Consider the following 15,719-nt stretch of genomic DNA (forward strand, 5'->3'; position numbering starts at 1 on the left):
TATTTATTTATTTATTTATTTATTTATTTATTTAGCTATTTATTTATAGCACGACGCTAGGATGCGATTATGCATATTAGATTTTCATACTACTAAATACCTTTCGTTAACAAACAGGACATCAAGTCAACACAAGGCAGTATTTTGCATATTATGATAATTTCTTGTGCACATGATACAGTTTGTTCTTCGGGTGGGTGAGGTGCTGGCAGCGATTTCCAGTGATTTTCATCATAAATCGAATTATATTTATATATCAGTACCACGGTGGCTGAGTGCGTTAGATGGGTGACATTGTGTTCTGGTGACTTGGTGCCCGCTGATATGGGTTCAAATCCTGGATGGGATTCACCCCAACAAAACTAATATGTACTTTACTGAGGACGTATACTCCAAGTGTAACTTAAGTTTAATTTGACGTTCACGTGCTAAATGGCATATTCACCGCATTTGTTACGTTCATATGGTGTTTTGGTTGGTTGTTTGGTTGGTTGGTTGGTTGGTTGATTAACGCCGTAATATTCTAGCTATATGACGTTGGTCTGTTTATTGTTGCCACTGGACCACACGATCCAGTGATTGACATGATGCACATTATCCGTGCTCAGTTGGCTAACGATAACATTTTTCAGCCAAGTCAGCGAGTCTGACCACCCGAAACTGTTAGTTGCCACTTCTGACAAGCATACTGAATAGTATACCATTTCTAACCCAGATCATCACCCTGTTTTGTCCAGTAGAGTAAAACAGGAGAAAAACACATTAAACCACGAATTACCCCTTAAAATATCACTTTTATTTAGAGTTGATATAACTGATCTTGGGGGCGATCTTGGCAGCGTTGTCAAATATCACAGGTCTTTACTTTAGTCAGTTCACATGGTAGGCATCTTTCAATATACCACTCTACATTTTACTTGAGGGTTTGCAAAAACACAATGTTTGTTATCTCCCTTTGACTGTTGTCATTTGTCGTCGCGTTACATGGGCTTAACGCTATTACCTAACAAGAACAGGTGATGAAGGTGTATGCACTAGTATCCAGTCGAAGATGTACCTCCTGATAATGACGTATGGGGATTTAACGAGCGCCTCAGTCAGATCCGATTTCTCTTCAGGGGCATTCTGGAAACAAGGTGATTTTACTTATGTGATCCGATACTTTATATATGCACATATACCTCCCATAAAGGCGGTAAAAAGGGGGTAAGGAAATTATAGGTATTATAAGAGTGCTTCTCTCACTGAGTATGTTTCATTAGGGACTTCAACGTAGGACGTGGATATATGTTGGGTGGTACACTCAGATCCTGCTCCTTAATTTCTTTTAAAGCTTTGAAGGGCGTCTAGAAGTTCCGGTGAAAGCATACACTTGGAAACGCTGTGTTATTCACGAGAAAGAACTTGACACTGATAAATCTTGCGCTTTGTTTCTAATTTATTGCCTCGGTGGTAATATTGCTAGGATTTAGTAAGTTTGTGAAGCTCGTTAGTTGTATGTGTTGTTGCGATGATTGTTGTGGTGGTGATATTGTGATAATACGTAATTAATCTCCACAGGAGGGGTGGTGGGGTAGCCCAGTGGTTGAAGCGTTCGCTCATCACGTTGATGATCCTGTTTCGAATCTCCACATACATACAATGTAAGTAGCCCATTTCCGATGTCCCCGATATTGCTGGAATATTGCCAAAAGAATTGCGTTAATGGAGGTGTAAAACCATAATCTTTCCTCCACTTCAGGACATTGTCGTTTACGTGTGTGTGTGAGTGCGAGCGCGTGCGTGTGTGGCGATGAGAAGGCCTATAAATGATATCCTTTAAGCAACTGGCTGCACTTCTTCTATACACAGTTATGGTGTTTTTCATGCTTTGAACTTGTTCAGCTTCACCTGAACTACTCTACATATGCATGACCAAGGAGTCCAATGGCACTAAAGGTAGGTCGAGTTAACTTCATTACATAGGGGAGCAGAGAATGTTATTAATGTTGAGTTCGTGCCAAACATGGATTTGTTACTGAACTTGCCCCGGAAAACAACACTTCTCAAAACAAATTATTTCATGTTTTAACTGAATTGTTTATACAGTCACATGCTATCTAGATTGTTTTACCAACTTTACAACGTACGGACGTCAGTTACTTTCACAATCCGATTCACTCCCGCTATCACTGTACCATCTGTAGCAGAGAAAAGCTGACATGACAACTGACATGGCAAACGGCGACCATGTCAGGGGTATCGGACATGTTGACAACTTACCAAGGGGTGCACCCCTTCACAATGATAGACCCAACCAGTTGTGACACGGTCAGGCAATGCATTAGTGTTTACTTGATGTGAACAAGCTGAACAAGTGTATTTGTATAATTGTGCACTAGGACAGAGAGATATCCACTGACAGTTTTTACACTTGTTTAATGTTTTTCTTTCTATCCTTTCTCTGACTTTTTTCTTTTCTTTTTTTGAATACATATTACATATATACATATATCAGCAGGGCACATTGCAGTTTCATTCATTCATACATAGTACTATTTTTATGATTTTATGACAACTGAAAACATAGTCAAATTATGTCAGCTGAACCCATAGCACAGTAATATAAGCTGAGCACAGTGCCGTTACATCAGCTGAACTCATAGTACAGTAATATAAGCTGAGCACAGTGCCGGTATATCAGCTGAACTCATAGTACAGTAATATAAACTGAGCATAGTACCGTTACATCAGCTGAACTCACAGTACAGTAATATAAGGTGAGCACAGTGTCGTTATATCAGCTGAACTCACAGTACAGTAATATAAACTGAGCATAGTACCGTTGTATCAGCTGAAGACACAGTACGGCTTTTATGGGTTATATCAGCTGAGCATGTGAAGCAGTTAAACACATGGCTTGGTTAAATCAGGGAGCCTATATAGAGCTGCATTTGTGACATAAAGTCAGTGTGAGAACGTTCTACGTATTAAAGGTCAGTTTTGTCGTAACCGGGGTTTGGGAGTTAGTAAACCCTATTACCAGTTCTTATCATGATGGTCGTTCCTCATTGTCAGGGGTAAGCTCAAGTTACACACTCGCTTGGTTCCGTCCGGGACTGCTACGTCAAGGAGTGAGAGGTCTCCTAACTACCACATTGCATTCGTGTACTGGCACTCTGGCATACAACGAATAACCCAACGCAAGGTTCTATATTCACATAGGCTTACTTGATCCCTCTCTCCATTACCTGGTGACGTGGCCTGGATAGAATAGGGCAAGCTCTTTATCAGATGTGGAACTGATCGATCCCGACGCGAACATTCTGCTAATTCTGCAACCCGCAATACTTTCTAGTGCTGACGGTATCTCTCTAAAGTGTTCGAGCCTGTTCCACCCTTGTCAAATGACCTATACAATCCCTCGGTTGTACCCATGTAGAAACTCGAAACCGGATCGTCAACGTGACGAGCGAACGCTTCAACCACTGGTCTGGGCTGCCTCTGCAGTGGAGATTAATTACGTTAAATGTTACATCATTCCATGGTTTCATGTCGTACCTCGTGATCGGAAACATTCCTCGGTTTATATCCGTTTCTACTTTAAGAAGTGCATCTGTGACTGACATTCATCCTGTTCTCTACCCCTTAGTTTATTACCCAGCAGTAATAGCATTGTTTCTATGACAAAATAACCGTACGTCTCAATAATAGATTTGTAATAAGTTTCTTGTATAACGGATGAAATTCTAACTTTATAACAGTCTCCTTAAAACACGGTGATATATTTCAATAATTTACTTTGCTGAGGTAGTATTTGTACACACGCATTTAAATGTGAACAAGTCCAGGCAATCGCGCGGTAATTCAGGAAAACATGGCTGTCGGAAACACATCCTGATTGCTATTGGTTATCGTGTGGAAACTGAATCGTAATTTGTGAAACAGAGTAACGGAACTCCATGCTGTTTTCTGAGAATTAATTAGAAGTGGCACGTGTGGTGACGAAAAATCATCATGGAGCCAATTAGTTTCACATTCCAACATTCGCAACCACGTACATCCGCATCTGTAATAGCTGTCTGTCCCTCGTACATGCTATTCACATTTGGTGTAAGTATTTTGACTGAGACATAAAACATGATCTGGATACCCGTTGTTTCCCAGCTTTCATTTGCTTTTTCAACCAATGCCAATATTGTAAAATATTGTCAACTGATAGAAGAGTACAAGGAATTCCAGACTACCATGGATACATACCTGGCATCGAGTGACCAAGTCTGTCAAGGCAAATCTGCCAACTACACTGGTGAGTGTTTCTTTATGAGGTCCGCGTAGCGTAGTAAATGACTCAGGTGTTCGTTGGAATAGCGTACTTGAAAATACGATCGTTCGTTACCCTAAAGGACTGTTTAGTTTCCAACATGAGAACAATGTATAGCGGTGTTCCGACAGTACTCTCAAAATGTTTTAGTGACTTTCGACTTGGGTAAATCCACTGATACAGTGGCAAAATCCACGCCGCATGGGTATAATCTAAGCACAAACGACACAATGAACATTGTTACGTGCGCTGGATAACCCATGGCCATTATCCCACCGGGTACCCATTCCTGCAGGGTGAACAGGGGTAATTATGATCAAACTCACTTTCTTAGGGTGACACGTGGCCAGGGCAGAAGGTCTAGAAACTGTTGTCGAGCCTCGCTGCCAAACTCGACCACCCATTGAAGAACATTCCTTGAGCTCCGTCGCTTAACTTTAACTGTTTTGTAACCTGGGATCTATACAATAGTAACTCACATAATACATATCTGCGCGCACAACATCAACTTATAATTAGGGACTGTGGCGTTGGTTTGTAATTGGTCTTACTAGACAGACAAACGTGATAAAATTAGCCACCATGTGAGTAATTCCATGTGCCAAAGCGGTACCAGTGCTTGACAATGGTTGACCAATTGTTGCACGTTCGCACGTCGTACTTTGAACATTAGCTGTGTATTTTGCCAAAGGGAAACACTGCGATGATGTGACATTTACCAGGTATAAGAGTGAGTTGCGACAATCGTAGCCGTTTCTTAAATGTGTAAAGGACGACACCCACACGTTTTTGGTGCTCCATCAATTGAGATGTATGAATACAAATTCTTCTTATAAAATCTCTATGAAGATCCCTCTAAAGACAATACCAGAACTATTCGTGAATATTGTATAGCTCTCATATGTTCAATGCGAATATATATTTTTTAGATTGCGCAAGCATTTTGAAGGAGTATCCTAACGCTGAAGATGGCGTGTACAGGATACAACCCTCAGACGAACAAGGCTCCTTCAAAGCGTACTGTGACATGACCCAACATGGGGGCGGCTGGCTGGTAAGAATACTAACGCTGAAGCAACGATAACCTCATCGCTGTGTCATCGACAGCAAGAACGGAAAACAAACTAGGACTTAGGGGTCATGTTCTACTTCACGAAAGTCTGTATGTGAATGTAAATGCTGTTCGGCGTTGTGCCAGATCTCTTGTGGCGACCTGGGCAACGAATAATAGTTAAAGAGACACGAGTAGTGACCACTAGACTCCTACATTAGTCAACTATTTCAAAAGGCCATTTTCAATTATATACTACTTTCATATTCTAACTCATTCAAAACTAACGATAAAAGGCTTTTAGGACATGTCTAGAATAGAACAGCTGTAAAGACAAATGATATTTGGAAATACTATGTGGGATACGTTGGACAATAAATCGGAGGTTGATTGTTTCAGATTTGTAAAGCATCACCTACAAAGTGCATCTCCTATATTTTAAAACCATAGCACATATTTTAGCACATATGTATATTTTGTTTTGAAGGTGATTCAGCGGAGGGAGAAGGGGCTGGTGGATTTCTACAGGACTTGGTTTGAATACATGGATGGCTTTGGCGATCTCACCGGGGAGTTCTGGCTGGGTGAGGATGTGTACAGAGACATAGTTACAGTGAATATTGAACATGAAATGTCACTGAATCCTCTATTAAAGTTGAATCGATGTGCCTTTGAAAAGACGTCGTTATTACACTAACATAGATTAGCAGAATAATAGCAAGTATGTAGATTGAAAACGTGATCTGTTCTTCACACAAATGTTCACATAGACATACACATGGTGTGTCATTAACGTCTTCCTAAATAACAAATCCAGGCAGGCATTTGTACACACGGATCTGGAATGTTTCCTAGAGACACTTTTACCAGAGAGACTCGCCACCAAGATGTTCATCATCATTGCTACTTCCGTGCATTGAGCAAGAAAACGTTTAGTTTCCAGTTATAGGATTTTAATAAGTTATTTGCAGTTGATTCGAAATTAGACCTTTAGTGTACAGATCAACAGAAATCGCTACAAAGAAACACAAGAAGGAAAACATACTACAAAAAATCACAACGTTTCTGGGCTATTGTTGTGTATACGTTGTGAATACAATGAAGAAGGAGTTGCCTCCCATAGTGTTATACCTGAATACCATCCTCTACATGCCTCTGAAGAACCTGCAAAAATATGTTTATGCAAATACAGACACACCAGTGTATTGTTAAAATGATCCATGTTGTTTTCATTTCTCTGTACAGATCGTTGATGCTGCTACACATGAGGTACAAAAAGTCCATTATTTATTTCAGGCAATGAAAAGATACACCGTCTAACCCACCAGACAACATACGAGTTACGAGTTGACGTAACGTTTATGGATGGCAAAGCTGCATATGGTCACTACAAAAACTTCAGGCTGGATGACATGTCAGCCTTTTACAGGATTGTCGTCAGTGGATTCTCGGGAAGTGCGGGTATATATTTCTTCAAATATTTTAAAGTTCTTTGAGTAACAGTTTGCGATTGGACGGAGAGATAAAATATGTTCGACAATTTACTGTTGTATCTAGAGTACATTATGTAACAAACATCCATACAACTTCACTAATGAAATATGTCATAACATACCTTTACTTAACCTCAACATCATCACAGATATAAAACATGTGCTAAAATGTACCTTTACAATATCCTTTTACTTAACCTCCACACCATCGCAGATGCAAAACATGTACTACAATGTATCTTCACGCCACAACTTCACTAATAAAATATATTACTTAAACTCCACATCATCACAGATACATAACATGTGCTACAACGTACTTTCACTCCACATCATCACAGATACATAACATATGCTACAACGTACTTTCACTCCACGTTATCACATATATGTTCCTATGTTCCTTCATTTCACAAGTTCGCTCATAACACATTTTTCATGTAACACAGAAAATTTAAATTTGTTGTTATTAATATCGTACATTTATAAACTATTAAGACTTTCATAAAATTCACAGCAAACAACATCAGCAATATAGGACTCATATGTTTACATGTTAACACAAAAGGTTAAAACTCATTTACGCCTAGTTATCATTTACAGTTACTCACAGTTTACGTGTACATGAGAATGGTTCAACTGCAGGTGACTATCTGACTGCACATAACAGAATGCGTTTCTCCGCCAAGAACCTGGATTTGGACACACACAAGACCGCAAACTGTGCTGTCAGTTACCTGGGAGCATGGTGGTATAAGGCTTGCCACTTATCCAACCTCAACGGCATCTACAACGACACCACAACAAAAGGAATGAGATGGGGTAGCAAGTCCTGTCTTCGGACAAGTATGAAAGTCCGCCCACTACACACAGACAAATGAATGAATATTAACTGCAGCAGGCTTGATACTGTCATGTTTATATTGTCTGTAGTATCGCAAGGAAGACAACCAGAAGACAAAATCATCAATAAAACACTTTTCATAAATATGTCAACTAGGTATAAAATGTTACATTGTTCTTCACATTGATCTTACGAAAGCATGCATATGTACACTATTCATATTACAATTGTTGTATCAGCAACTGAATATTTGAATGTTCCCACAGTTTGGTGTATCTCAGTAATGTTGATAGTGGAAATACACTGGTACTACTAATTTGTCAATAGCTGTTTGAAGGATACCCACAAAGTGGAATTCGAGTATTGAAAAGTGTTGCTATAAAAAATCGCAAGGCCCCTAATTTCCAACGACAAAAATGTTGCCGCGGAATTGCGAAAAAGTATTTTATTCAGAAATACAAAACTACCCAAAGGCACCAGTTCACCAGCAAACCCACCTATGGGCAAGGTTATGTTCTGCGACGAAATTGCATGGACCCTGCAAAACGCGTTGTGAGGGATGATGACTTCAAAAGGGTTATGCTTTATTTATTGGTAGGTCTATTTAACTTAGTACAACGTGACAAATAATATCTTAAAATGTTATATCAACGCATATTTCAGCAGCTACAGCATATTGGTTAAAATGAACTTGACTTATACTCTCTAGGACTGTAAGTTTACATAGATCTGGTTACCCTTTGAAGAACTACTGATTACGGGGACTATTCATACACCAATTACCCATCCCTCTCGTAGAAGCTTAATTTATTTGGTCAGAGTGAATACGTGACACTTTGAGAAGGCGTCTGTTTACGTGGAGTTACAATGTCGTGGTTCGTACGTTTCTAGAATAATAATGTTTGTCTATGAATTCAACAAACATTATTGAACGCCATTAAGCTTGTCAAATTTAATTCAAAGTTGTTGCCTAATGGTTGTATTTCATAATGCTGTTGATGAGATTGTTGATCAGATTAATGGTGATGATGATATACAGGATACTTTTGTCATTGGATATGCAAGATTGATGAACTTCAAATGATGAAGCCGAGGAGGAAGCATAAATTGAAGAGAATTAAGGGGAAATGTGACAACATATTTCATTCCTTTGGAAATGTTTCATATGTGTGGATATATATTGCTCATATTCATTGGCTTTGGCTAGTGGCATGCTCTCAAAATGGAATATCCTCTTCTTTTTTTAATAGTATATGTGTTGAAATAAATGCATGAATGAATGAAGTCACAGTGTCAGTTGTATGGGTAGCTTGTATACCAAGGTAACAACTTGCCCTACACGCTCATGCATGCGTGTCCTATAATCCCAGGAAATGCCCTGCTGTCTGCTGGCAAACTGGGTACACCGAAACCGTCACGTGTCCACATCATCTGATTGGATTGCAGCCTGAAGGTCTGCCTTCAGTTTTGACCCCAACAATTGTTTATCCACACAATTTGCTTTAGCGGACATTCAAACTGTGTCCACTGTACTTGGGAGCAGCATCACACAGATTTTATCTTGTCATATCAGTATATTGATGGGGTTAACCACTTCGGTCGTGTCACACTCCGTCTCACTTCTAGTGCATAATTCATGCTCATTTATATACAAAGGACGCCAAACTGTTGTGTGAGGACTCACAGAGTTTGATGGTACATTGCTTCTCACGTGTCCAGTCTCAGTGGTCTTTGCAACTGCAGATCGACGAGTACAATGAAATGGGGTTTAAATATGAACTGCATGCATACACGTTGGAAAGTTCGCCTGCAACATAGCTGCATGGAATACTAAATGTGTGGGAAGCCGATGGTGTGTTGCTGTGATTGGTATATAAATAATGCTTCCAGATTCGTGTCCTTGGCGACACACCTGCAATAACCGTGTCCTTGGCGACACACCTGCAATAATCGTGTCCTTGGCGACACACCTGCAATAATCGTGTCCTTGGCGACACACATGCAATAATCGTGAACATTAACAACCAAGTATTCAGTAACCAGACACCCCCACCAAGTGTGTGCTTATCATTTGTGCCAAGTACGTGAGTGAGGTTAGTTTTACGTCGAGCGCAGCGATATTCCAGCTATATGGCGACGGTCCGTAAATAATCGAGTCTGGACAATCCAGTGATCACCAGAATGAGCATCGATCTGCGCAACTGTACTCTTATTCTCGAACAGTTCGTATCCCTAAGAATTTCTTAACTTTGATCGTAGCTAATGTGATAAGAAGGAAGGCTTAGGAAGTTCGTTGGGCTACGAACGCTTCGAGAATAGCCAGCCTAGGAACCGATGGCACGTGTCAACCAAGTCAGCGAGCCAGGCCAACCGATCCCTTTATAGTCGCTTCTTACGGCAAGTATGGTTCACTAAAGGTCAATATTCTAACCCGGGCATTCTTGGGCCGGCCTTGAGTTTGTCCAGGCAACCTAGTCTCCACGATCCGTCCTTATTTAGCATTTTAACCAGATTCCACTTCAGTCTAAGACGTTCCGGGTTCCCACCACATCAAACTGATACACCATGATGTTACCGATCCACGGTATAGCAATTATTTGCAAAAGGGTACATAAGCGGGTCATCAAACTAAAATTGTTTTGTAACCATTCCATCACCCATTCACCAGCTTTGTTTTAACTGGAACTGCAACGGACAAGGTCCGTGTCTGAATCCCAACAGGACGTAGATTTAATGTGTGGTCACTGAATACCCGTGTCCAAAAACACATCTGTGAACGCATCGGAAGCACCTTGCCTTCTGAAAAAGGCATCATAATTAATAACATTAATCACATAATTAACATTTCTATTTCTAGACTGTGCAAGCATTTTTTAGGAGTACCCTAATGCTGAAGATGGCGTGTACAAGATACAACCCTCAGACGAACAAGGCTCTTTCAAAGCGTACTGTGACATGACCCAACATGGTTGGTAAGAATATACGCTCCATAAATATCTCGTCGGACCTGAGCTGAGCACCGACTTTAGGTAACCATCCGAGTCTCAACGACACAACAATTAATTCACAGAAATAAATACATTTTGAGTAGTGAGTGAGAAGGTATATTGTACTAACTAAAACAACCATCAAAGATCCTGCGGTACAGTAACGTCTCATTCGTCCCACAATGTGATATTTACAGTCTTAAATCAGCTTAATATTTCCAAATTGTTAACCGCATGATTGAAGAGATTATATATATACTATCCCAGAAAAGAAACGCATAAACGATTTGTACTTTTAGGCATCCATAAAGTTTCTATTGTCTTCAAACAATCATCAAAATATCTAACAAAAGTGTTGATAACATGATGTTACACATTTGCATAAGTAAAAGGTCGACTGTACCTGAAAATGTTGATTTTGCTGAGATTTCTTTCAAGGATTAGAAAGGCATCGCCAGAACGCAACAAAAATCACCTTCCAGTTGAAACTGTGCAGCAAAAAGCATTCACTGTCTGGCAATACAAAATCAAGATTACTTTCAGAAATTGGCATTCGTTTTGAATGAGTTTCAAAGTCAAATCACTACGTCGCGTCTTGACTCTGCGACACGGAACATCGCCACTGAAAGCATGCGTGCGGCAGATTACTAATCTTCTGTTGCCAGGCGTCTGAATCTTTGTCTGAGCAAGGTATCATGGCTCCAGCTCGTTGCAACCAAACAAGTATAAGGCAGTACAGGCAGACCTCGAGTTACCACTGCAGCCCAAGATCGGTACTTCTGGATACAGTTGCTTGATATAGAACTGCCACGGGTGAAGGCACAGCAGCCAAGGTGCCTGTAGTTCTGAGGATATCTCGTCAAAGTGTACGAAACAGACTAGAAGAGATTGGTTTGACAGCGCGGAAGCCTGACGTCAGAGTCGTGGTAGGTCGCCATCATCTCCGTTATCTAAAAGTATTCACTTGGTTGTATAGACATTACCTTCTTATGGCTGGTGCAAAAATGTCAACCACTAAAGTCTTCTTATGGACGAGTTATACATGCTCGAGAATGCTACCATAAAATATGATTTGGATACTTGGTGTTTCCCAGCTCCTATTTGGATTTTCAACCAATGCAAATATAGTAAAGAAACATTGTCAACTGATAGAAGAGTACAAGGAATTCCAGACTACCATGGATACATACCTGGCATCGAGTGACGACGTCTGTCAAGGTGAATCTGTCAACTACACTGGTGAGTGTTACATTCCACTATAACATTTTTAGAACTTTTGATCCTATTAATGGCCTTATGAACAGGGTGTCTACACGGACACCTCACAGTCGATGGTTCGATCCCCATGGCTGTGTCATATTTAAATCATGTGCGTGTTCCATCCCTGCCTCATCTCAACATCTCACCAAAAGGTCCAGGTAATAGCTTGCTTGTTAAAGCCCGAGCCATAACAAAGATCCAGGTCGATTGGAAACATGGAAACCGAATTTGAAGCCACGTTCTTTTGTCTCTCACCATGGCAGGGATTATTTCTGAAAGAGGCCGAAAATCATATTCGTTCTCCCCTTACTGAAGATTTGAGTGTTTTTTAACTGTGTGTCAGTATGTACCCATAAAAACAAACAGGTCCCTAGTGTCACGACTGTCAACAACGCTACATTTTGATCAACTGAGCAGCATGTTGCCAAGCTTAAATGATGTTCTTTGCATTATACCAAGTCAGACCACGTTACATTTTGTTGCTCAAGGTAAGTACGAGAGAAAAGGCGTTAAATATGTCAGACAATGTTACATGTTTATTCTCCTTAGTACTCCAATGGATGTGTTGAACGCCTTTCTAGTGGGTTGCTTCCTTAAAGATACTAATCATTCACTCACTCACTTACTCACTCAGCAGCAACAATATTTTGGGTATGATTACACAAATGTATGGTTCCGGAGGCTGAATCCCAACAGGATGTAGATTTACAGGCCATGTCTGGCTTTTTAATATCTGCGTCCAGAAGTCCATACGCGAAAGCATCATATATGTGAAAGCCTTCTGAAAAAAGCATCACCAGATTCAACTTTCATATAACGGATGCTCATCATTTATGTTTAGATTGTGCAAGTGTTTGAAGGAGCACCTTCTGGAAAAGGCATCACAAGGTTTCACTTCCATATAATGAACATACATTATATCTTTTTATAGACTGTGCAAGCATTTTGAAGGAGTATCCTAATGCTAAAGATGGCGTGTACAAGATACAACCCTCAGACGAACAAGGTTCCTTCAAAGCATACTGTGACATGACCCAAGATGGAGGCGGTTGGCTGGTAAGTATATGCGCTATGTAACCGTCTCGTCGTGTGCTTGGTTCCAAAAGTGGTTTAATTGCCGACAACTTAAACGAATAATCACAGACCCAGGAAAACATATGAGTGGGGAACTGGAAATAAAACACTCTCCAAAAGCAACTACCCCAGTTTCAGTAGTACCAAAACACCAGGCCCATTCTTCCTACTTTCTGCATTTTGATAGTGAGTGAGAAAGAGAATTGTCCTTACCAAAAGACTTCAGACTTCAAAGGTACTGTGGTGCAATAACATCAGTCTCATTCTTCACACAATCAGTACATATTTCAAGATTCTTAAAAAGATCAAAGGTATTTTTTGGATTTGTCATAAAATACCATGTATGTATCATTACCATACTACAGAGGCAAGTTTTTATATGACCAATCATACTCGTGTTTATGGAGTTTTCTGCGTATTAGTTTACTTTATGTACGGAAACAGGTAAAGGTATGGGTGTGTGAAGATTATTAATGTATGGTAACAACTCCTTACATTTGGAGGCCCTTTATGATGAATTTGTGCCTCTATAGATGATCCAAGGGTATGTCAGCTACAATCCTTGCGAAACAGCCACCACACATGATTATGATTCTAAGCTCAACTTGATGATGGACTCTGTAGATGCTTACATGGAATGTGTTATGTTGTAGGTGATACAACGGAGAGTAGATGGCCAGGTGGATTTCTACAGGACTTAGTTTGAGTATATGGATGGCTTTGGCAATCTCACCGGGGTGTTCTGGCTGGGTAAGGCTCGATGTGTACAAAGACACACGTTTAAGAGACTTTACTGGGCACTTTTCTCGTGGAAAGAAAGGAAAATACAAATTACTCGTATATTCCAAATATCACCAACATACTTTTTAGGAAACACATCAAACGTTAGGCTTTTCTCTCACTCACTCACTCACTATTGACGTTCTTAGTGTTGAGTGTTTCAGTTTCAGAGAAACAGAACAATGCACAGTTTCAATTTGTTTCTTGTATTCTTTAAAAGGTGGAAATGTGACTTTTCATTTGGCATTATCGTATATGCATGATTTTACTAACGTTATTGTTTTATACATGAACTCGAGACAGTATTACATACTTTATGCCATTTCAGGTAACGAGAAGATACACCGTGTCACCAAACAGACAACCTACGAACTACGAGTACACCTCACGTTTAGTGACGGGGAGACTGGCGTTGCCCACTACATCAACTTCCGTCTAGGCAACATGTCAACCTTCTACACTCTTGCCGTCAGTGGCTTCACGGGCAATTCAGGTAACTGTCAATAGTTATTTTCTCGTATAATCAAGACTGATTGTTTTCGTTTTATTTAGAATTGTTGAAGCTTATATTCCACGAACGCCGCTCTTCTGGTTTTGTGATGTTTAAAGACATCTAAAAATAGATTGAATGATTTTTAGATCAAAACTCTAAAACGTTTTACGTTGTATTTAGTCCATTTACCTTGTTAGAAACTATGCATTGACATAGCAGGATTTGATATAAGGGAACACTCATCTTACAACCTCATATGAAATGGTTATGTGCAAATGGATCAGTCCCTTCACATTACAGTGAAGGAAACAGTCATGACAACCTATCATGACAGAGTTAAGTAAATACGAGCAACCCTTTACAATCGTAAATGATGGCACAAATACTCAGCATAACATAGGCGTATTGAAAATGGAATTGTTTTACTTCATCAGAATGAGATTGTGAAATATCGCCATATGTTAGTATTTTACTGTTGAGAATCTAGACTGTCAAAAGACTAATTTCAATTATTATATAAAACAGTTTCAATAAACATCTTGTGTCTATATTTCGGCCCGGCTCATTAGAAACAAACCGTTTTCATGGTTAATAAAATAATCGCAGTTAATGTAATTGTATTCTCGCTTCAAATTCCTATGATTTTATCACATGAAACTTTCTTTCAGGGGACAAGATGGGGTGGCATAATTCACGGCGCTTCAGTACTAAAAACCTGGACTTGGACCAAACAACGACTGAGCATTGTGCTGTGAAATATCATGGAGCTTGGTGGTACAATGCTTGTCACAGCTCCAACCTCAATGGTCTTTACAACGACACCACAAGCAGGGGAATGAAATGGGGAGGTGGCCATGTCTGCACACATACAAGTATGAAAATCCGCCCATATCATGGCAACGAGGAAGACTAAATGTGTACGAGGTCTGGTGGTGTCTTGTTCTGATTGCTATTAAGAACTAGACTCAAGCGTATACTTTGAATTGAGTGTGTACTTAGTGGGTTAAGTCCCCTTCAAGTCTTGAACTTCACGTCCGAGGGCTCTTGTACTGAATCTGCTCTGGGAGTTGAATGGAGATACTTCTATTCCTGGACGTTCAAAGATTGTTCTTTAAGTATCTGTCACTTCTGGTAAAAGAATGAAAACATGGACTGGTCAGTTTGAAGTCAGTGAAATCTATCTGAATGTACTATCCATGTGGAACTGATATGGTAACTGTTGGGAAGCACTATAAAACCCTAATTAATCTTGACTATTATTAGCAAACACACAAACACACACACACACACACACACACACACACACACACACGCACACACACACACTTGGTACTTGGCGACACAACTAGAATAATCTTGAACTTTGCAACCAGTAAACCTTACCTCGAGACATGGTGTTAAATATGTGACGTCCACATCATTTGTCAGAATTAT

General features: G+C 39.9%; 1 pseudogene; it reads left to right on the forward strand.

Annotated features, from left to right (window-relative positions):
• Window positions 1–4,119: 4,119 nt before the first annotated feature.
• LOC137272044 (uncharacterized) lies at window positions 4,120–15,198 on the forward strand (annotated as a pseudogene).
• Window positions 15,199–15,719: the final 521 nt, after the last annotated feature.

Source organism: Haliotis asinina, chromosome 2 (assembly GCF_037392515.1).
Source record: "Haliotis asinina isolate JCU_RB_2024 chromosome 2, JCU_Hal_asi_v2, whole genome shotgun sequence".
In the NCBI taxonomy this organism is placed as follows: Eukaryota; Metazoa; Mollusca; class Gastropoda; order Lepetellida; family Haliotidae; genus Haliotis; species Haliotis asinina.